Consider the following 24,229-nt stretch of genomic DNA (forward strand, 5'->3'; position numbering starts at 1 on the left):
TCTATTAGTGTCAGTACAGTACACGAGGTTGGAAATCAACCACGCATTTGCGCATGCGTTGTCCACCTACAAGGAGGTTTATAACGGTCAGACGCGGAAGAATCTACGAAACTATCACTGATAGATTCTCAAAAATCATCTGATATTAAATGATCTTTTCTCTCAAGGATAAGGATGTTGAAGGAGTGACGTCACAGTGTCCACTGTTGAAGGATAAGGATGTTGAGTGTCCAGCTGGAAGGAGCACAGGTACATGTTGTGGTTTATTAAAGTCTCTTTTCATTTTATTGACATCGGTAAATGTAACGCTAAGTTTAAGTGAAGGTATCAAGACCTGTCGCCCTTCCCAGCTATCTTCTAAATAATCCACGGAGGAAAAATTCAGAAAAAAAAGTCTTATATAGATCCAGAGCGGTCCGTAATAGGAACAAAAAAACAAAACAGGCACTCGGGGCGAAGGCAGGGCACTTCTGGAGATCGGGGTCCCAACAGCAACTAAAACAAAAAGACAAAAGGACTCACTTGAGTAAATAAAAGTGCTGACAACGTCAGGAGTATCCAAAGGATTATCCAGTTGTGATTCAAAGGCGAGGAGCGAGATCGAAAGGACAGCCAACCTGGTCTGGAAACGCAATACTCTGGCGAGTTCTTCCGGGTAGAGACGCTCCTTATCAATGGGAAGAACCCGCCACTCCATCATCCCCAGCCGCGCACCTGCCAGCGTCTGTCACTCAAAACACAGGACACATGAAAACGGAAAACCACCTTCAAAATAAAACAAAAGAACATAAGCATGACACTTGTATGTTGATTCTATCAAATGTATTCTGCCTATTTTAAATGTTGACCTTTTTTCTTATAAGAGTAACTGTCAGGAGTCTTGATGTAAAACGTCACTCAAATGTGTCATTTATTTATTTCTCTCACAGGATTCAGAGTCAATGTTCATTGCACAGAATTTCCATCTCCGTCCTGCACTGTCTGTGATGATGGAACTTACATGGACAAATTGAACCGAGAGAAACATGGTTTCAAGTGTCTCGTCTGTACTGAAGGTAAAGTTTGTTCTTCACTAGAATGATGAGTTGGTCAGTATGTAGATGTGATGTAGAATTTGTTATTGACTAACAGGACTGAGAGAGATCAGATCCTGTACCTTCACAGCAAACACCAAGTGTGAACCTCTGGAGGGTTTTTTCTGTGTGGACGGCTCAGTGGACACATGTGTGGCAGCACAGCAACACTCCACATGTGAACCAGGACAGTTCATCATCAGAGCAGGCGAGTTTCACATCCAACATGTGAAATGCAAGAGTGCAGAAACTATAAGACACACACAATGTTCTTCACAGGAACGTCCTCCACAGACACTGAGTGTGGAACCTGCAGTGAAGGAACATTTTCAAATGGAACGTTCACGTCATGTCAGGATCACAAACAGTGAGTGAAGCTTCACAAATGTTTGCTCCAGATGTTTTCTTCTAAACTGTCTCCACTTGTCTTTGTAGATGTTCAACATATCTACGAGAAGGAACTATTTCTTCTGACTCTGTATGTCGAGAAGGTTTGACACCAGGAGAAGTGGCTGGAATTATTGTTGCTGTGATCGTTCTACTGATCACATGTTCTGTAGTTTATTGGTATAAAAAAAGAAAAAGAGGTAAAAAACAAATGCATTCATAAAAATCACATTATTATATTGATTTGTGTTTATCTGGAGTCATTTCCTTGAATTATTTTTCTCCTTAACCAGATGGAAAAGAGTTCAAGAGAAGAAGGAAGGTATGTAAGAATGTTTTTTAGTCATTTATCAAAGTGATTTAATGTTTAAATGTAATGTTGATTAATTTTGCAAATGTCATCACTTGTACAATTAAAATGAATGTCAATTTTGGTTTAATATCTTCAGCACTGCAGTATTTGTGCATCAGAGAAACGATCATTATTTCTTATTAGGAGGTGGCAGTGGGAATGAATGAATGTATGGATTCAACGGAGCATCCGTGAGAATTTCAATTAGTTTGAGCTTTTTTTTTAATCTAAACTGACTTATTTTTTTCTTGTCTTAGATCAATTTATTCATCTGAGAATAAGTCCGATGAAGTGGAACATGTTCCACTGATGGTAGAACCCGGGGAAGACCCAGAACACACTGAAGAAGCATGTTCCTCCACTGGGCTGGAAACACAGGGGGGTCCTCCAGAAAGAGCTGGACGATGTAACTGGGGAGAAGAAAGTATGGACCTCTCTGCTGAAGCTGCTGCCCCCGTGACAAGAATCCAGATAAACAGACCAGAGATAGCAGACGTTGAATATGAACTAATTGGACACGAGGATATTAAAGTAGATTGTTCAGTCATTCAATAGAATGTTTGAGTTTTATACAACATGAAAAATGTGTTCATAAATGATGTGTTCAGTGAACATAACATATTTCTGGCTGTTTTCATTTGCCTGTGTGTGTAGCTTAGTCTGTGATATAGAAAACAGTTTCTGTCAAAGCTTTCATTAATCTCATAAATGGCTGATCAGTTAAACATCAGCCAGGTTTGAGGATGTACTTCACTCCACAGCCGTCAGTGTTGCTTGTTCTTTCACTGCCCTTTTTGTGAGGTCACCAAATTCAGACCAGCACAGATGGACAAAACCCAACAGCACATACAAAGCCACTTGAGAAAGGCAATCATCATGGAGGTGTGTACAGTATATGTTTAGTTAGTTCCTCGTATATTGCATCATAAAAGTCTAACCGTTTACATTTTTATGTTTGACAGACTATCCGATACACAGATGTGGGCTGCAGACCAGAACCTCACGTCCATTGTCATGTGCGTGTCAATGTGTGTCAATGCGCGCGTGTGTCAATGTGCGTCAATGCTTGCGCGCGTGTCAATGTGCGTCAATGCTTGCGTGCGTGTCAATGCGTGTGCGTGTGTCAATATGCTTGCGCGCGTGTCAATGTGCGTCAATGCTTGCGCGCGTGTCAATGTGCGTCAATGCGCGCGTGCGTGTCAATGTGCGTCAATGCGCCCGTGCGTGTCAATGCGTGTGCGTGCGTCAATATGCGCGCGAGTGTCAATGTGCGTCAATGCTTGCGCGCGTGTCAATGTGCGTCAATGCTTGCGCGTGTCAACACACAACACACGCACGCACACATTAAACAAATGCGCACACCCACATTAAACAAACGCGCACGCACACATAAAACACACGCATGCATACACAGACATGCACTGACAAACGCACACACACACGGTGACATGCAAACATAAAACGCACGCACGCACACATAAAACAAACGCGGATTTTATAGGTTTGTTTGTGATGTGTAGTTATGCGTTTGTGTGCATGTCATTGGTGTGTGTGCGCGTGTGTCTGCGTGTGCGTGCGTGTGTGTGTTTTATGTGTGCATGTCACCGTGTGTGTGCGTGTGTCAGTGCATGTCTGTGTGTGCATGCGTGTGTTTTGTGTGCGTCCGCGTTTGTTTTATGTGTGCGTGCGTGCGTGTGTTTATGTGTGCATGTCACATGAAACAAATGCGCGCACGCACACATAAAACAAATGCGCGCATGCACACATAAAACAAATGCGCGCATGCACACATAAAGCAAATGCGCGCATGCACACATAAAACAAATGCGCGCACGTCACATAAAACAAATGCGCGCACGCACACATAAAACAAATGCGCGCACGCACATATTAAAGAAATGCGCACGCGCACACAAAACAAATGCGCAAGAGCACACAAAACAAATGCGCGCGCACAGATAAAACAAATGCACACGCACACAACACACGCACGCGCACATTAAACAAATGCGCACACCCACATTAAACAAACGCGCACGCACACATAAAACACACGCATGCATACACAGACATGCACTGACAAACGCACACACACACGGTGACATGCAAACATAAAACACACGCATGCACGCACACATAAAACAAACGCGGGTTTTATAGGTTTGTTTGTGATGTGTAGTTATGCGTTTGTGTGCATGTCATTGGTGTGTGTGCGCATGTGTCAGTGTGTGTCTGCGTGTGCGTGCGTGTGTGTGTTTTATGTGTGCATGTCACCGTGTGTGTGCGTGTGTCAGTGCATGTCTGTGTGTGCATGCGTGTGTTTTGTGTGCGTCCGCGTTTGTTTTATGTGTGCGTGCGTGCGTGTGTTTTATGTGTGCATGTCACATGAAACAAATGCGCGCACGCACACATAAAACAAATGCGCGCATGCACACATAAAACAAATGCGCGCATGCACACATAAAACAAATGCGCGCATGCACACATAAAACAAATGCGCGCATGCACACATAAAGCAAATGCGCGCATGCACACATAAAACAAATGCGCGCACGTCACATAAAACAAATGCGCGCACGCACACATAAAACAAATGCGCGCACGCACATATTAAAGAAATGCGCACGCGCACACAAAACAAATGCGCAAGAGCACACAAAACAAATGCGCGCGCACAGATAAAACAAATGCACACGCACACAACACACGCACGCACACATTAAACAAATGCGCACACCCACATAAAACAAACGCGCACGCACACATAAAACACACGCATGCATACACAGACATGCACTGACAAACGCACACACACACGGTGACATGCAAACATAAAACACACGCACGCACGCACACATAAAAACAAACGCGGATTTTATAGGTTTGTTTGTGATCTGTAGTTATGCGTTTGTGTGCATGTCATTGGTGTGTGTGCGCATGTGTCAGTGTGTGTCTGCGTGTGCGTGCGTGTGTGTGTTTTATGTGTGCATGTCACCGTGTGTGTGCGTGTGTCAGTGCATGTCTGTGTGTGCATGCGTGTGTGTGTTTTATGTGTGCATGTCACCGTGTGTGTGCGTGTGTCAGTGCATGTCTGTGTGTGCATGCGTGTGTTTTGTGTGCGTCCGCGTTTGTTTTATGTGTGCGTGCGTGCGTGTGTTTTATGTGTGCATGTCACATGAAACAAATGCGCGCACGCACACATAAAACAAATGCGCGCATGCACACATAAAACAAATGCGCGCATGCACACATAAAACAAATGCGCGCGCGCGCACATAACACAAATGCGCGCACGTCACATAAAACAAATGCGCGCACGCACACATAAAACAAATGCGCGCACGCACATATTAAAGAAATGCGCACGCGCACACAAAACAAATGCGCAAGAGCACACAAAACAAATGCGCGCGCACAGATAAAACAAATGCACACGCACACAACACACGCACGCACACATTAAACAAATGCGCACACCCACATAAAACAAACGCGCACGCACACATAAAACACACGCATGCATACACAGACATGCACTGACAAACGCACACACACACGGTGACATGCAAACATAAAACACACGCACGCACGCACACATAAAACAAACGCGGGTTTTATAGGTTTGTTTGTGATGTGTAGTTATGCGTTTGTGTGCATGTCATTGGTGTGTGTGCGCATGTGTCAGTGTGTGTCTGCGTGTGCGTGCGTGTGTGTGTTTTATGTGTGCATGTCACCGTGTGTGTGCGTGTGTCAGTGCATGTCTGTGTGTGCATGCGTGTGTTTTGTGTGCGTCCGCGTTTGTTTTATGTGTGCGTGCGTGCGTGTGTTTTACGTGTGCATGTCACATGAAACAAATGCGCGCACGCACACATAAAACAAATGCGCGCATGCACACATAAAACAAATGCGCGCATGCACACATAAAACAAATGCGCGCATGCACACATAAAGCAAATGCGCGCATGCACACATAAAACAAATGCGCGCACGTCACATAAAACAAATGCGCGCACGCACACATAAAACAAATGCGCGCACGCACATATTAAAGAAATGCGCACGCGCACACAAAACAAATGCGCAAGAGCACACAAAACAAATGCGCGCGCACAGATAAAACAAATGCACACGCACACAACACACGCACGCACACATTAAACAAATGCGCACACCCACATTAAACAAACGCGCACGCACACATAAAACACACGCATGCATACACAGACATGCACTGACAAACGCACACACACACGGTGACATGCAAACATAAAACACACGCACGCACGCACACATAAAACAAACGCGGATTTTATAGGTTTGTTTGTGATCTGTAGTTATGCGTTTGTGTGCATGTCATTGGTGTGTGTGCGCATGTGTCAGTGTGTGTCTGCGTGTGCGTGCGTGTGTGTGTTTTATGTGTGCATGTCACCGTGTGTGTGCGTGTGTCAGTGCATGTCTGTGTGTGCATGCGTGTGTGTGTTTTATGTGTGCATGTCACCGTGTGTGTGCGTGTGTCAGTGCATGTCTGTGTGTGCATGCGTGTGTTTTGTGTGCGTCCGCGTTTGTTTTATGTGTGCGTGCGTGCGTGTGTTTTATGTGTGCATGTCACATGAAACAAATGCGCGCACGCACACATAAAACAAATGCGCGCATGCACACATAAAACAAATGCGCGCATGCACACATAAAACAAATGCGCGCGCGCGCACACAAAACACACGGATGCACACACAGACATGCACTGACACACGCACACACACACGGTGACATGCACACATAAAACAAACGCGGACGCACACAAAACAAACGCGCACGCACACATAAAACACACGCATGCATACATAGACATGCACTGACAAACGCACACACACACGGTGACATGCAAACATAAAACACACGCACGCACGAACACATAAAACAAACGCGGATTTTTTTTAGAATAGAATAGAATAGAAAAGCTTTATTCATCCCCAGAGGGGAAACACACTTTCACAACAGCGCAGATTAAAAAAAAAATATATAGGTTTGTTTGTGATGTGTAGTTATGCGTTTGTGTGCATGTCACTGGTGTGTGTGCGCATGTGTCAGTGTGTGTCTGCGTGTGCGTGCGTGTGTGTGTTTTATGTGTGCATGTCACCGTGTGTGTGTGCGTGTGTCAGTGCATGTCTGTGTGTGCATGCGTGTGTTTAATGTGTGCGTGCGCGTCTGTTTTGTGTGCGTCCGCGTTTGTTTTATGTGTGCGTGTGTTTATGTGTGCATGTCACCGTGTGTGTGGGCGTGTGTCAGTGCATGTCTGTGTACGCATGCGTGTGTTTTAGGTGTGCGTGCGCGTTTCTTTGATGTGTGCGTCCGCGTTTGTTTTATGTGTGCGTGCGTGCGTGTGTTTTATGTGTGCATGTCACCGTGTGTGTGTGCGTTTGTCAGTGCATGTCCGTGTACGCATGCGTGTGTTTTATGTGTGCGTGCGCGTTTGTTTTATGTGGGTGTGCGCATTTGTTTAATGTGTGCGTTCGTGCACAGTAAATTTCCAAGTGTCAAAAAGGAAGTGTTAATGTATTTTAACTATTTCATAGACTGGTTTAACTCTTCCAGATGTAACACAACAACAACAGGTGTAAAACGTGGCTCCTCCCCCTGCAGTGCTGTTGTCAATATCCAGAGTTAAAACCCAGGTGTTATTTATTCAGTGTAAAAAGTGAATGAACACTGTCAAGGGTCAATTTAACAATATTCAGTGTTAATATCTTAATATGCTCCGCCCATTTCAAATGATCCAGAAGTTTCTAGAGTAATTGGACCTCATGGACCACCGCCATGTTTCCATTGGTAAAGACTGTGGTAAGTCTCTCCATCTGCTGACTTATATTTAAATGAATTAAACGATTTATACAATTGTATTCACCGTGACTGTACTACCATTCGCTTTTTAGACTTCTAATGTAGATGAATTGCTATGTGGTTCACCAACATTAAGTTACATTCTATTACTTGTAATGCGGTACAGTTAACCTGCGCAGTGAACACCACGTGTAGACACTTGTAACCAATACCACTATGGATTATTGTGTATATTCGGTTTATGGTGCTCGCTCAAAACAACAGATGTATATGCTGTCTGTACATGCGCGCGCCAGTAAGTACGGTAGTTCATTCCCGCGCCACTCCCCCTCTGTCAGGCTTTAGTTTTTAGTAATGTAACCCAGCCGTTTATTTGTCGTTTTATGTTTCAATTATTTTCACTGGAAGTATATAATTAAACCCAGTTGTTATTTTCGTGTTTTATGTTTTATTACTTTTCAATGCATGTATCGCATCAAGACACTGTCGCTTTAAGACGGCCATTGTTTTTTACCTGCGTTCCACGGATGAGACGCGTGGTGTTCAGATGCTTCAGCGGCTCAGAGACTGAGACACGTGTAAGTAAGTAAGTAAGTAAGTAATATTTATTTATATAGCGCTTTTCGAGACCAGGGTCACAAAGCGCTTTAACAATCAAAAACAATACTCAAAACAGTACATACTTCAAAGATCAAGACAACACCGAGAACAACAAGTTCGAGAAATTCAAGGAAAAGCCTGAACAAATAGAAACGTCTTAAGATGTTTCTTAAAGGAGTCAGTAGACTCCATCAAGCGCAAAGAGAGAGGAAGATTGTTCCAAAGCTTAGGAGCAACAGCCTGAAAAGATTTCTCTCCTCTGGTCCTGAGCCGTGTGCGTGGAACCATCAGTAGATTCTGATCCACAGACCTCAGAGACCGAGCTGGGGTGTAAGGCTGGATCAGATCAGTGATGTAAGGAGGAGCCTGACCATGAATAGCTCTGAAAGTAAGAACCAGAATTTTAAAGTTGATCCTGAAAGAAACTGGAAGCCAGTGAAGAGTTTTAAGGATCGGAGAAATGTGAGTTCTCCTACTTGAGCGGGTCAGAATTCTCGCTGCAGAGTTCTGAATCAACTGCAGACGAGACAGCTCCTTCTTGTTAAGACATGAAAACAAACCGTTACAATAGTCCAGACGAGAAGAAACAAACGCATGGATTACAAGCTCCAGATCATGTTGTGACATCATTTTTCTAAGTTTAGAGATTTTTCTCAGTTGAAGGAAACAGTTTCTGGTCAGTTTTCTGCAGTGTTGAACAAGAGACATGTCTTTATCAAATACAACACCCAGGTTTCTCAGGCTCAGTTTGACAGACTGACCTAAGTCACCCAAGTACTGACTCAACCATGGAATCTTATCATCAGGAGCAATCACCAGAGTTTCAGTTTTGTCCACATTAAGCTGTAAAGTGTGCCAACGCTCCTGCAATTTTACTGAATACACTCGCTTATCACTCCTAGGTGAGCCTAAACAATACGTTTATATTATTGTTTATATTGCTGTGTGTAAATGAATGTTGTGTCGAAGCAGCTATTTAAGTTTTTGTGTGAAACTTGAAGCATTGTTTTATAACTTTATTCAAGTGTATATTTTCGATAGTATTTTATATTGTACTGTTTCACTTTGTTTTGAAAGTAAGTTGCACTTTATATTTTGTTATCGCGTGGTGTTCAGATGCTTCAGCGGCTCAGAGTTCACCGCATCTGTTATTTAACACGCCGATTAAACGTTCGTGCTGTTGTATGGTTAACAAGCGTTGAATGTGTTGAAGGTGCCGTAGCTAAGAATCTTGAATATTAATAAAATAAATCGCCTACCATGACCCACCAATATAGCAAACTTTTTATTGGAATATAAATATATTTTCGTCCTTCAAAATAACAAACAAAATACGTGTGTGAGTTACATTATAATTAAAAAAGCTAAGTTTTAGCGAACTAGCTCTCGTGTTAACGCACCACAGAAAGTTACATTACACGCAATGAAACATTATTTCTGAGTCTTAAAGCAATAATGATATCTTACCTCAATAGACGAGTGACGCGCACCTGATTCCGTCAAGTTATGCACAAACGTGAGGATAAAATGCGATCGATCTTTGTCAACAAGTGTGACGTCATCATCCGGAAGTTGCGTATGCGGCAATTTGAAAACTTTTTAGCTGACGCTAAATTTAAACTAAACTTAACTCGGTCTTTATACAAGCACGCATCTACTATTGTATTCATGGCGCTTTTAAACAAACAAGCACAATATCTCATTGTATTCCTGTGGTGTGACGTCACCGCTGCAGGATCAGTTGATTAGCATGTGTGACGTCACCCCTGCAGACTCGCGATTAATGTTGACAAACGTCACGTAGACGCTCATAATCGCAGCTAAATAAAAAGAAAACATATGTCCATAAACGCAATCTCAGTGAAAGCTTCTATTTTCATAGAAAAGCGCACCGGATTATAAAGAGGATCAAGCGAAATAGCACAGACTTTATTTTACTCATTCATAAAACAATGTCAACATTATGGAGTTGAAACACCTAAAAATATACAATATAGTCACTTTTACAGGACCTTTTAAGCATGTTTTAATCCGCGAGAGCTTCTTGACTTCCGCGATGCGTAAACAATCCAAGCTCCAAAAAATTAAAATTAAGCATTTTTACCGATTTATATTCACTCTGTACCTCCTTAAAGTGGTTTGAGGTCGTTAAGCACAATCAGGATTAGAATCACACTGTTGACATTAAACATTTCAAATGAGCTTCATAGTTGTAGAATTACGGTAGCCAAATGAAACAGCGACACGTCACGTTACCAAGGCAACGAAGAGATGGGCGACGCGTCAAATGTAACCCGGGTCGTTTGAATCCGACGTCGGGGGGTGCTCTGTATAATACTGGGTGACCCGTGCGTGTCAATGCGTGCGCGCGTGTCAATGTGCGTCAATACGTGTGTGTCAATGTGCGTCAATGTGCGTCAATACGTGTGTGTGTGTCAATGTGCGTCAATGCGTGCGGGTGTGTCAATGCGTATAGACGTGTGTTTATATGTGTGTACATATATGTGTGTATGTGTATAGACGTGTGTGTGTATATATGTGTGTGTATGTGTATAGACGTGTGTGTGTATATATATGTGTGTATGTGTATAGACGTGTGTGTGTGTATATATGTGTGTGTATAGACGTGTGTGTATATATATGTGTGTATGTGTATAGACGTGTGTGTATATGTGTGTATGTGTATAGACGTGTGTGTGTGTGTGTGTGTGTATATACGTGTGTGTGTTTATATATGTGTGTATGTGTATAGACGTGTGTGTGTATATATATGTGTGTATATGTGTGTATGTGTATAGACGTGTGCGTGTGTATATGTGTGTATGTGTATAGACGTGTGTGTATATATATGTGTGTATATGTGTGTATGTGTATAGACGTGTGTGTATATATATGTGTGTATGTGTATAGACGTGTGTGTGTATATGTATATGTGTGTATGTGTATAGACGTGTGTGTGTGTGTGTGTGTGTATATACTGTATATATATTGTAACGATCCTGTTTGTTCTGTTCATTAATGTTGCGGGCACTTTAAGAAGGTGAGTCTGTGCGCATGCGCAGTTGTTGTTAGAGAGATTTCGCGTTCAACTAGTGGTGTGAAGAACGAGCGGCGTTGGTTGTGGCCGAAACAATAACCTCTCTGTGAGTACAGCGAACAAAGAAACAATATCTGTGCAAGACAACCGTCTGGTCATGTGTGGAGGACCAAACGTTACATTGGTGTCAGAAGCGACTTTTTCGGACCTGCTCCTGAGGCGAAGCTAACGGTTATTAGCAACGAACTTTGCTAACGAACGTCCCCGGTATGTACGGGAAAGTGAAGAGCGAAAGTGAGGAGATGGACGTTGGTGCGAGACGACGGGACCATGCTCAACAGTTAAGAGACGCTGTGTTACAACTCTCAGAAGAAGAATGTGCGTCAATGCGTGCGCCAATGTGCAGCAACTGGGCTTCATCAAGTATCAAACAGATCACACATCACACCTACCATGATTTTGTTCAATGAGATGAAAACTTATTTGATGTTCAATCCAGTGTTCAGGTTGACTTCAGTGCTTATGTTTTAGTAGAAGTGAAGCTGTGGTGCTTTAGTTTAATACATGGACACAGCACTAAACTTTGTTGTTGGTTGTTAGTTGTTTTTTTAGATTTTGGGATCAACCGTCACTTTAGTAATGGGAGAATTATTTCTCTGCACTGTGCGAGTCGTCCCAGAGCCATTGTTCAGCCTGAAGCCAATACGTTTTTAGGTTGAAAAGTTTGCCCCCCTGAAAAAATGTAATGCCCCCCCTTAAATGTTTTTCTGCAGCCGGGTCTGTCAGTGTTATACTAGATCCACTCAGTATAAACTGTTGTCAACATTGAAGTCAAATCATCTCCAGAAATGATACTTTGTGATGAAGTCTTAATGTTAAAAGAGACAAATGTAATAATATCTTTAATGAATCAATTCATGTACATTTATATCAAACCTGCTATTCCCTGCATGATGGGATCAGAAACACTAGAATTCTACTTTCTCGGGACGTTTTAGATTTACAACGACGACATCATTAAAAGTGTGAACTGCAGTCACACTGCAAGTTTATGTCCATAATCCTTAGATATTCTCTCCAAATGAGAACAATTTAACAGAAGAGTTTAACATTACCTTGGCTGTAGTCATGCTCTGTAGACAGAAGCTTCACCTGCACAGGTGATCTCATTAGCTCGTCCTGTCTCTCCACCTGCACGCAAAGCAACTTGTACTCTCTGCTGCCCTCTAGTGTTGCTAAAACGATTTATTATGTCCAATAAACAAACCTACAGAAAGACTTAACAGTGTGGGTCTTTCTTTTTATTTCAAGGGTCCCCATTTTATCTCAAACATCAATATAGCTAATATTTAACACTAATTGGTAAATATCAAACATGTATGCTTCATTACAGTTGAAACAATTGTTCTCTGGTAACAAATATTTATCATTAAACATGTGTGTTCATGTATGATCCATGGCACTCATCATGATGGACAAATATGATGGAAAAACATTCTATTAGTGTCAGTACAGTACACGAGGTTGGAAATCAACCACGCATTTGCGCATGCGTTGTCCACCTACAAGGAGGTTTATAACGGTCAGACGCGGAAGAATCTACGAAACTATCACTGATAGATTCTCAAAAATCATCTGATATTAAATGATCTTTTCTCTCAAGGATAAGGATGTTGAAGGAGTGACGTCACAGTGTCCACTGTTGAAGGATAAGGATGTTGAGTGTCCAGCTGGAAGGAGCACAGGTACATGTTGTGGTTTATTAAAGTCTCTTTTCATTTTATTGACATCGGTAAATGTAACGCTAAGTTTAAGTGAAGGTATCAAGACCTGTGGCCCTTCCCAGCTATCTTCTAAATAATCCACGGAGGAAAAATTCAGAAAAAAAAGTCTTATATAGATCCAGAGCGGTCCGTAATAGGAACAAAAAAACAAAACAGGCACTCGGGGCGAAGGCAGGGCACTTCTGGAGATCGGGGTCCCAACAGCAACTAAAACAAAAAGACAAAAGGACTCACTTGAGTAAATAAAAGTGCTGACAACGTCAGGAGTATCCAAAGGATTATCCAGTTGTGATTCAAAGGCGAGGAGCGAGATCGAAAGGACAGCCAACCTGGTCTGGAAACGCAATACTCTGGCGAGTTCTTCCGGGTAGAGACGCTCCTTATCAATGGGAAGAACCCGCCACTCCATCATCCCCAGCCGCGCACCTGCCAGCGTCTGTCACTCAAAACACAGGACACATGAAAACGGAAAACCACCTTCAAAATAAAACAAAAGAACATAAGCATGACACTTGTATGTTGATTCTATCAAATGTATTCTGCCTATTTTAAATGTTGACCTTTTTTCTTATAAGAGTAACTGTCAGGAGTCTTGATGTAAAACGTCACTCAAATGTGTCATTTATTTATTTCTCTCACAGGATTCAGAGTCAATGTTCATTGCACAGAATTTCCATCTCCGTCCTGCACTGTCTGTGATGATGGAACTTACATGGACAAATTGAACCGAGAGAAACATGGTTTCAAGTGTCTCGTCTGTACTGAAGGTAAAGTTTGTTCTTCACTAGAATGATGAGTTGGTCAGTATGTAGATGTGATGTAGAATTTGTTATTGACTAACAGGACTGAGAGAGATCAGATCCTGTACCTTCACAGCAAACACCAAGTGTGAACCTCTGGAGGGTTTTTTCTGTGTGGACGGCTCAGTGGACACATGTGTGGCAGCACAGCAACACTCCACATGTGAACCAGGACAGTTCATCATCAGAGCAGGCGAGTTTCACATCCAACATGTGAAATGCAAGAGTGCAGAAACTATAAGACACACACAATGTTCTTCACAGGAACGTCCTCCACAGACACTGAGTGTGGAACCTGCAGTGAAGGAACATTTTCAAATGGAACGTTCACGTCATGTCAGGATCACAAACAGTGAGTGAAGCTTCACAAATGTTTGCTCCAGATGTTTTCTTCTAAACTGTCTCCACTTGTCTTTGTAGATGTTCAACATATCTACGAGAAGGAACTATTTCTTCTGACTCTGTATGTCGAGAAGGTTTGACACCAGGAGAAGTGGCTGGAATTATTGTTGCTGTGATCGTTCTACTGATCACATGTTCTGTAGTTTATTGGTATAAAAAAAGAAAAAGAGGTAAAAAACAAATGCATTCATAAAAATCACATTATTATATTGATTTGTGTTTATCTGGAGTCATTTCCTTGAATTATTTTTCTCCTTAACCAGATGGAAAAGAGTTCAAGAGAAGAAGGAAGGTATGTAAGAATGTTTTTTAGTCATTTATCAAAGTGATTTAATGTTTAAATGTAATGTTGATTAATTTTGCAAATGTCATCACTTGTACAATTAAAATGAATGTCAATTTTGGTTTAATATCTTCAGCACTGCAGTATTTGTGCATCAGAGAAACGATCATTATTTCTTATTAGGAGGTGGCAGTGGGAATGAATGAATGTATGGATTCAACGGAGCATCCGTGAGAATTTCAATTAGTTTGAGCTTTTTTTTAAATCTAAACTGACTTATTTTTTTCTTGTCTTAGATCAATTTATTCATCTGAGAATAAGTCCGATGAAGTGGAACATGTTCCACTGATGGTAGAACCCGGGGAAGACCCAGAACACACTGAAGAAGCATGTTCCTCCACTGGGCTGGAAACACAGGGGGGTCCTCCAGAAAGAGCTGGACGATGTAACTGGGGAGAAGAAAGTATGGACCTCTCTGCTGAAGCTGCTGCCCCCGTGACAAGAATCCAGATAAACAGACCAGAGATAGCAGACGTTGAATATGAACTAATTGGACACGAGGATATTAAAGTAGATTGTTCAGTCATTCAATAGAATGTTTGAGTTTTATACAACATGAAAAATGTGTTCATAAATGATGTGTTCAGTGAACATAACATATTTCTGGCTGTTTTCATTTGCCTGTGTGTGTAGCTTAGTCTGTGATATAGAAAACAGTTTCTGTCAAAGCTTTCATTAATCTCATAAATGGCTGATCAGTTAAACATCAGCCAGGTTTGAGGATGTACTTCACTCCACAGCCGTCAGTGTTGCTTGTTCTTTCACTGCCCTTTTTGTGAGGTCACCAAATTCAGACCAGCACAGATGGACAAAACCCAACAGCACATACAAAGCCACTTGAGAAAGGCAATCATCATGGAGGTGTGTACAGTATATGTTTAGTTAGTTCCTCGTATATTGCATCATAAAAGTCTAACCGTTTACATTTTTATGTTTGACAGACTATCCGATACACAGATGTGGGCTGCAGACCAGAACCTCACGTCCATTGTCATGTGCGTGTCAATGTGTGTCAATGCGCGCGTGTGTCAATGTGCGTCAATGCTTGCGCGCGTGTCAATGTGCGTCAATGCTTGCGTGCGTGTCAATGCGTGTGCGTGTGTCAATATGCTTGCGCGCGTGTCAATGTGCGTCAATGCTTGCGCGCGTGTCAATGTGCGTCAATGCGCGCGTGCGTGTCAATGTGCGTCAATGCGCCCGTGCGTGTCAATGCGTGTTCGTGCGTCAATATGCGCGCGAGTGTCAATGTGCGTCAATGCTTGCGCGCGTGTCAATGTGCGTCAATGCTTGCGCGCGTGTCAATGTGCGTCAATGCTTGCGCGTGTCAACACACAACACACGCACGCACACATTAAACAAATGCGCACACCCACATTAAACAAACGCGCACGCACACATAAAACACACGCATGCATACACAGACATGCACTGACAAACGCACACACACACGGTGACATGCAAACATAAAACACACGCACGCACGCACACATAAAACAAACGCGGATTTTATAGGTTTGTTTGTGATGTGTAGTTATGCGTTTGTGTGCATGTCATTGGTGTGTGTGCGCATGTGTCAGTGTGTGTCTGCGTGTGCGTGCGTGTGTGTGTTTTATGTGTGCATGTCACCGTGTGTGTGCGTGTGTCAGTGCATGTCTGTGTGTGCATGCGTGTGTTTTGTGTGCGTCCGCGTTTGTTTTATGTGTGCGTGCGTGCGTGTGTTTTATGTGTGCATGTCACATGAAACAAATGCGCGCACGCACACATAAAACAAATGCGCGCATGCACACATAAAACAAATGCGCGCATGCACACATAAAGCAAATGCGCGCATGCACACATAAAACAAATGCGCGCACGTCACATAAAACAAATGCGCGCACGCACACATAAAACAAATGCGCGCACGCACATATTAAAGAAATGCGCACGCGCACACAAAACAAATGCGCAAGAGCACACAAAACAAATGCGCGCGCACAGATAAAACAAATGCACACGCACACAACACACGCACGCACACATTAAACAAATGCGCACACCCACATAAAACAAACGCGCACGCACACATAAAACACACGCATGCATACACAGACATGCACTGACAAACGCACACACACACGGTGACATGCAAACATAAAACACACGCACGCACGCACACATAAAACAAACGCGGGTTTTATAGGTTTGTTTGTGATGTGTAGTTATGCGTTTGTGTGCATGTCATTGGTGTGTGTGCGCATGTGTCAGTGTGTGTCTGCGTGTGCGTGCGTGTGTGTGTTTTATGTGTGCATGTCACCTTGTGTGTGCGTGTGTCAGTGCATGTCTGTGTGTGCATGCGTGTGTTTTGTGTGCGTCCGCGTTTGTTTTATGTGTGCGTGCGTGCGTGTGTTTTATGTGTGCATGTCACATGAAACAAATGCGCGCACGCACACATAAAACAAATGCGCGCATGCACACATAAAACAAATGCGCGCATGCACACATAAAACAAATGCGCGCATGCACACATAAAGCAAATGCGCGCATGCACACATAAAACAAATGCGCGCACGTCACATAAAACAAATGCGCGCACGCACACATAAAACAAATGCGCGCACGCACATATTAAAGAAATGCGCACGCGCACACAAAACAAATGCGCAAGAGCACACAAAACAAATGCGCGCGCACAGATAAAACAAATGCACACGCACACAACACACGCACGCACACATTAAACAAATGCGCACACCCACATAAAACAAACGCGCACGCACACATAAAACACACGCATGCATACACACACATGCACTGACAAACGCACACACACACGGTGACATGCAAACATAAAACACACGCACGCACACATAAAACAAACGCGGATTTTATAGGTTTGTTTGTGATCTGTAGTTATGCGTTTGTGTGCATGTCATTGGTGTGTGTGCGCATGTGTCAGTGTGTGTCTGCGTGTGCGTGCGTGTGTGTGTTTTATGTGTGCATGTCACCGTGTGTGTGCGTGTGTCAGTGCATGTCTGTGTGTGCATGCGTGTGTGTGTTTTATGTGTGCATGTCACCGTGTGTGTGCGTGTGTCAGTGCATGTCTGTGTGTGCATGCGTGTGTTTTGTGTGCGTCCGCGTTTGTTTTATGTGTGCGTGCGTGCGTGTGTTTTATGTGTGCATGTCACATGAAACAAATGCGCGCACGCACACATAAAACAAATGCGCGCATGCACACATAAAACAAATGCGCGCATGCACACATAAAACAAATGCGCGCGCACACAAAACACACGGATGCACACACAGACATGCACTGACACACGCACACACACACGGTGACATGCACACATAAAACAAACGCGGACGCACACAAAACAATGTGCGTCAATGCTTGCGCGTGTCAACACACAACACACGCACGCACACATTAAACAAATGCGCACACCCACATTAAACAAACGCGCACGCACACATAAAACACACGCATGCATACACAGACATGCACTGACAAACGCACACACACACGGTGACATGCAAACATAAAACACACGCACGCACGCACACATAATGCGTGTGTTTTGTGTGCGTCCGCGTTTGTTTTATGTGTGCGTGCGTGCGTGTGTTTTATGTGTGCATGTCACATGAAACAAATGCGCGCACGCACACATAAAACAAATGCGCGCATGCACACATAAAACAAATGCGCGCATGCACACATAAAGCAAATGCGCGCATGCACACATAACACAAATGCGCGCACGTCACATAAAACAAATGCGCGCACGCACACATAAAACAAATGCGCGCACGCACATATTAAAGAAATGCGCACGCGCACACAAAACAAATGCGCAAGAGCACACAAAACAAATGCGCGCGCACAGATAAAACAAATGCACACGCACACAACACACGCACGCACACATTAAACAAATGCGCACACCCACATAAAACAAACGCGCACGCACACATAAAACACACGCATGCATACACAGACATGCACTGACAAACGCACACACACACGGTGACATGCAAACATAAAACACACGCACGCACGCACACATAAAACAAACGCGGGTTTTATAGGTTTGTTTGTGATGTGTAGTTATGCGTTTGTGTGCATGTCATTGGTGTGTGTGCGCATGTGTCAGTGTGTGTCTGCGTGTGCGTGCGTGTGTGTGTTTTATGTGTGCATGTCACCGTGTGTGTGCGTGTGTCAGTGCATGTCTGTGTGTGCATGCGTGTGTTTTGTGTGCGTCCGCGTTTGTTTTATGTGTGCGTGCGTGCGTGTGTTTTATGTGTGCATGTCACATGAAACAGATGCGCGCACGCACACATAAAACAAATGCGCGCATGCACACATAAAACAAATGCGCGCATGCACACATAAAACAAATGCGCGCATGCACACATAAAGCAAATGCGCGCATGCACACATAAAACAAATGCGCGCACGTCACATAAAACAAATGCGCGCACGCACACATAAAACAAATGCGCGCACGCACATATTAAAGAAATGCGCACGCGCACACAAAACAAATGCGCAAGAGCACACAAAACAAATGCGCGCGCACAGATAAAACAAATGCACACGCACACAACACACGCACGCACACATTAAACAAATGCGCACACCCACATAAAACAAACGCGCACGCACACATAAAACACACGCATGCATACACAGACATGCACTGACAAACGCACACACACACGGTGACATGCAAACATAAAACACACGCACGCACGCACACATAAAACAAACGCGGATTTTATAGGTTTGTTTGTGATCTGTAGTTATGCGTTTGTGTGCATGTCATTGGTGTGTGTGCGCATGTGTCAGTGTGTGTCTGCGTGTGCGTGCGTGTGTGTGTTTTATGTGTGCATGTCACCGTGTGTGTGCGTGTGTCAGTGCATGTCTGTGTGTGCATGCGTGTGTGTTTTATGTGTGCATGTCACCGTGTGTGTGCGTGTGTCAGTGCATGTCTGTGTGTGCATGCGTGTGTTTTGTGTGCGTCCGCGTTTGTTTTATGTGTGCGTGCGTGCGTGTGTTTTATGTGTGCATGTCACATGAAACAAATGCGCGCACGCACACATAAAACAAATGCGCGCATGCACACATAAAACAAATGCGCGCATGCACACATAAAACAAATGCGCGCGCGCGCACACAAAACACACGGATGCACACACAGACATGCACTGACACACGCACACACACACGGTGACATGCACACATAAAACAAACGCGGACGCACACAAAACAAACGCGCACGCACACATAAAACACACGCATGCATACATAGACATGCACTGACAAACGCACACACACACGGTGACATGCAAACATAAAACACACGCACGCACGAACACATAAAACAAACGCGGATTTTTTTTAGAATAGAATAGAATAGAAAAGCTTTATTCATCCCCAGAGGGGAAACACACTTTCACAACAGCGCAGATTAAAAAAAATATATATAGGTTTGTTTGTGATGTGTAGTTATGCGTTTGTGTGCATGTCACTGGTGTGTGTGCGCATGTGTCAGTGTGTGTCTGCGTGTGCGTGCGTGTGTGTGTTTTATGTGTGCATGTCACCGTGTGTGTGTGCGTGTGTCAGTGCATGTCTGTGTGTGCATGCGTGTGTTTAATGTGTGCGTGCGCGTTTGTTTTGTGTGCGTCCGCGTTTGTTTTTTATGTGTGCGTGCGTGCGTGTGTTTATGTGTGCATGTCACCGTGTGTGTGGGCGTGTGTCAGTGCATGTCTGTGTGTGCATGCGTGTGTTTTAGGTGTGCGTGCGCGTTTCTTTGATGTGTGCGTCCGCGTTTGTTTTATGTGTGCGTGCGTGCGTGTGTTTTATGTGTGCATGTCACCGTGTGTGTGTGCGTTTGTCAGTGCATGTCCGTGTACGCATGCGTGTGTTTTATGTGTGCGTGCGCGTTTGTTTTATGTGGGTGTGCGCATTTGTTTAATGTGTGCGTTCGTGCACAGTAAATTTCCAAGTGTTAAAAAGGAAGTGTTAATGTATTTTAACTATTTCATAGACTGGTTTAACTCTTCCAGATGTAACACAACAACAACAGGTGTAAAACGTGGCTCCTCCCCCTGCAGTGCTGTTGTCAATATCCAGAGTTAAAACCCAGGTGTTATTTATTCAGTGTAAAAAGTGAATGAACACTGTCAAGGGTCAATTTAACAATATTCAGTGTTAATATCTTAATATGCTCCGCCCATTTCAAATGATCCAGAAGTTTCTAGAGTAATTGGACCTCATGGACCACCGCCATGTTTCCATTGGTAAAGACTGTGGTAAGTCTCTCCATCTGCTGACTTATATTTAAATGAATTAAACGATTTATACAATTGTATTCACCGTGACTGTACTACCATTCGCTTTTTAGACTTCTAATGTAGATGAATTGCTATGTGGTTCACCAACATTAAGTTACATTCTATTACTTGTAATGTGGTACAGTTAACCTGCGCAGTGAACACCACGTGTAGACACTTGTAACCAATACCACTATGGATTATTGTGTATATTCGGTTTATGGTGCTCGCTCAAAACAACAGATGTATATGCTGTCTGTACATGCGCGCGCCAGTAAGTACGGTAGTTCATTCCCGCGCCACTCCCCCTCTGTCAGGCTTTAGTTTTTAGTAATGTAACCCAGCCGTTTATTTGTCGTTTTATGTTTCAATTATTTTCACTGGAAGTATATAATTAAACCCAGTTGTTATTTTCGTGTTTTATGTTTTATTACTTTTCAATGCATGTATCGCATCAAGACACTGTCGCTTTAAGACGGCCATTGTTTTTTACCTGCGTTCCACGGATGAGACGCGTGGTGTTCAGATGCTTCAGCGGCTCAGAGACTGAGACACGTGTAAGTAAGTAAGTAAGTAAGTAATATTTATTTATATAGCGCTTTTCGAGACCAGGGTCACAAAGCGCTTTAACAATCAAAAACAATACTCAAAACAGTACATACTTCAAAGATCAAGACAACACCGAGAACAACAAGTTCGAGAAATTCAAGGAAAAGCCTGAACAAATAGAAACGTCTTAAGATGTTTCTTAAAGGAGTCAGTAGACTCCATCAAGCGCAAAGAGAGAGGAAGATTGTTCCAAAGCTTAGGAGCAACAGCCTGAAAAGATTTCTCTCCTCTGGTCCTGAGCCGTGTGCGTGGAACCATCAGTAGATTCTGATCCACAGACCTCAGAGACCGAGCTGGGGTGTAAGGCTGGATCAGATCAGTGATGTAAGGAGGAGCCTGACCATGAATAGCTCTGAAAGTAAGAACCAGAATTTTAAAGTTGATCCTGAAAGAAACTGGAAGCCAGTGAAGAGTTTTAAGGATCGGAGAAATGTGAGTTCTCCTACTTGAGCGGGTCAGAATTCTCGCTGCAGAGTTCTGAATCAACTGCAGACGAGACAGCTCCTTCTTGTTAAGACATGAAAACAAACCGTTACAATAGTCCAGACGAGAAGAAACAAACGCATGGATTACAAGCTCCAGATCATGTTGTGACAACATTTTCCTAAGTTTAGAGATTTTTCTCAGTTGAAGGAAACAGTTTCTGGTCAGTTTTCTGCAGTGTTGAACAAGAGACATGTCTTTATCAAATACAACACCCAGGTTTCTCAGGCTCAGTTTGACAGACTGACCTAAGTCACCCAAGTACTGACTCAACCATGGAATCTTATCATCAGGAGCAATCACCAGAGTTTCAGTTTTGTCCACATTAAGCTGTAAAGTGTGCCAACGCTCCTGCAATTTTACTGAATACACTCGCTTATCACTCCTAGGTGAGCCTAAACAATACGTTTATATTATTGTTTATATTGCTGTGTGTAAATGAATGTTGTGTCGAAGCAGCTATTTAAGTTTTTGTGTGAAACTTGAAGCATTGTTTTATAACTTTATTCAAGTGTATATTTTCGATAGTATTTTATATTGTACTGTTTCACTTTGTTTTGAAAGTAAGTTGCACTTTATATTTTGTTATCGCGTGGTGTTCAGATGCTTCAGCGGCTCAGAGTTCACCGCATCTGTTATTTAACACGCCGATTAAACGTTCGTGCTGTTGTATGGTTAACAAGCGTTGAATGTGTTGAAGGTGCCGTAGCTAAGAATCTTGAATATTAATAAAATAAATCGCCTACCATGACCCACCAATATAGCAAACTTTTTATTGGAATATAAATATATTTTCGTCCTTCAAAATAACAAACAAAATACGTGTGTGAGTTACATTATAATTAAAAAAGCTAAGTTTTAGCGAACTAGCTCTCGTGTTAACGCACCACAGAAAGTTACATTACACGCAATGAAACATTATTTCTGAGTCTTAAAGCAATAATGATATCTTACCTCAATAGACGAGTGACGCGCACCTGATTCCGTCAAGTTATGCACAAACGTGAGGATAAAATGCGATCGATCTTTGTCAACAAGTGTGACGTCATCATCCGGAAGTTGCGTATGCGGCAATTTGAAAACTTTTTAGCTGACGCTAAATTTAAACTAAACTTAACTCGGTCTTTATACAAGCACGCATCTACTATTGTATTCATGGCGCTTTTAAACAAACAAGCACAATATCTCATTGTATTCCTGTGGTGTGACGTCACCGCTGCAGGATCAGTTGATTAGCATGTGTGACGTCACCCCTGCAGACTCGCGATTAATGTTGACAAACGTCACGTAGACGCTCATAATCGCAGCTAAATAAAAAGAAAACATATGTCCATAAACGCAATCTCAATGAAAGCTTCTATTTTCATAGAAAAGCGCACCGGATTATAAAGAGGATCAAGCGAAATAGCACTTTATTTTACTCATTCATAAAACAATGTCAACATTATGGAGTTGAAACACCTAAAAATATACAATATAGTCACTTTTACAGGACCTTTTAAGCATGTTTTAATCCGCGAGAGCTTCTTGACTTCCGCGATGCGTAAACAATCCAAGCTCCAAAAAATTAAAATTAAGCATTTTTACCGATTTATATTCACTCTGTACCTCCTTAAAGTGGTTTGAGGTCGTTAAGCACAATCAGGATTAGAATCACACTGTTGACATTAAACATTTCAAATGAGCTTCATAGTTGTAGAATTACGGTAGCCAAATGAAACAGCGACACGTCACGTTACCAAGGCAACGAAGAGATGGGCGACGCGTCAAATGTAACCCGGGTCGTTTGAATCCGACGTCGGGGGGTGCTCTGTATAATACTGGGTGACCCGTGCGTGTCAATGCGTGCGCGCGTGTCAATGTGCGTCAATGTGCGTCAATACGTGTGTGTGTGTCAATGTGCGTCAATGCGTGCGGGTGTGTCAATGCGTATAGACGTGTGTTTATATGTGTGTACATATATGTGTGTATGTGTATAGACGTGTGTGTGTATATATGTGTGTGTATGTGTATAGACGTGTGTGTGTATATATATGTGTGTATGTGTATAGACGTGTGTGTGTGTATATATGTGTGTGTATAGACGTGTGTGTATATATATGTGTGTATGTGTATAGACGTGTGTGTATATGTGTGTATGTGTATAGACGTGTGTGTGTGTGTGTGTGTGTGTGTATATATATATACGTGTGTGTGTTTATATATG

General features: G+C 42.8%; 1 long non-coding RNA gene across 1 annotated transcript; it reads right to left on the bottom strand.

Moving 5' to 3' along the window:
* Positions 1 to 13,028: 13,028 nt before the first annotated feature.
* LOC148057929 (uncharacterized) lies at positions 13,029 to 23,053 on the bottom strand. Its single transcript, XR_015710304.1, has 3 exons — positions 22,978 to 23,053; positions 13,401 to 13,507; positions 13,029 to 13,278 (listed from the first exon to the last, which is right to left on the bottom strand). It is a non-coding gene; the product is annotated as an uncharacterized LOC148057929 (long non-coding RNA).
* Positions 23,054 to 24,229: the final 1,176 nt, after the last annotated feature.

Source organism: Callionymus lyra, unplaced genomic scaffold, assembly GCF_982586985.1.
Source record: "Callionymus lyra unplaced genomic scaffold, fCalLyr1.hap1.1 HAP1_SCAFFOLD_297, whole genome shotgun sequence".
NCBI classification, from domain to species: domain Eukaryota; kingdom Metazoa; phylum Chordata; class Actinopteri; order Syngnathiformes; family Callionymidae; genus Callionymus; species Callionymus lyra.